We start from the raw sequence: 838 nt of genomic DNA, 5'->3' as shown, positions 1-838 counted from the left end.
AACATCCCCCACAGGGGAACCAACCCACCCCCTGCATAAAGAACTTTCCCACAGTTGAATATTTGGAGGAAAAACAACTTTAGTTCATGAAGGCTGTTATCTGTTAAGTTAATCTATCTTCCTCTGGTCAGATGGATCTCCTAATAACAGCAGTCCTCCCCTTCATGCCATAAAGGAGCCTGTGAGGCTAAGAACAGACAAACCTCGACATTTTTACTCCACACCTGACCGAGGTGGAGAGGATTATAGATGCAGGAAGGATATTTGATCAAAGCAGAACTCTGATTCATTCATCAGAGCCTCAGTTGGAAGCAAAAAAATCAATGAAACGGTCAATTAACACATGAGAGAATGTGGAAAAGGTCAAAGGTTATGTAAAGTACTGGGAGGTTTCCTCTCTGTGCCGTACCAGGGGTCTGGGGATGGGTTTCTGGGGCTTCTTGGAGCCCAGCTTCTTCATGGCGTTGTAGTACTTCTTTTGTTCCTCCGTCATGAAGATGTCCTGTCCTCCTAATTAAAATAAAGATGAGTGATTCAGTTATTTTTACAGAAATGAATCCAAACTGCACAAAAAAAAACCCACATATTGATTTAATGTCACCGAAATAAAATTTATGAGCCGAGTTAAATGTGATTTTGTGAGCCAGCAGATGTAATTATCTCAGAAAAAAAATGAAATTAAATCATCCCTCCTTTAAATAAATGAGGAACAAAGCGTTGCTCTGAGGCTTATCTTTCGTTTCTGCTGGTTGAAGTTGTCGATGATGACTCCGATGAAGAGGTTGAGGGTGAAGAAGGAGCCAAAGATGATGAAGATGACGAAGTACAAGTACATGTA

At 40.9% G+C, this 838-nt stretch overlaps 1 pseudogene; it reads right to left on the bottom strand.

The window, feature by feature from the left end:
• Positions 1 to 409: 409 nt before the first annotated feature.
• Positions 410 to 838, bottom strand: part of LOC107104076 — a 95,125-nt pseudogene continuing 94,696 nt past the window's right edge.

This window comes from Cyprinodon variegatus, unplaced genomic scaffold, assembly GCF_000732505.1.
Source record: "Cyprinodon variegatus isolate N-32 unplaced genomic scaffold, C_variegatus-1.0 Scaffold1607, whole genome shotgun sequence".
Lineage (NCBI taxonomy): Eukaryota > Metazoa > Chordata > Actinopteri > Cyprinodontiformes > Cyprinodontidae > Cyprinodon > Cyprinodon variegatus.
This window is presented reverse-complemented; position numbering and strand designations above follow the sequence as displayed.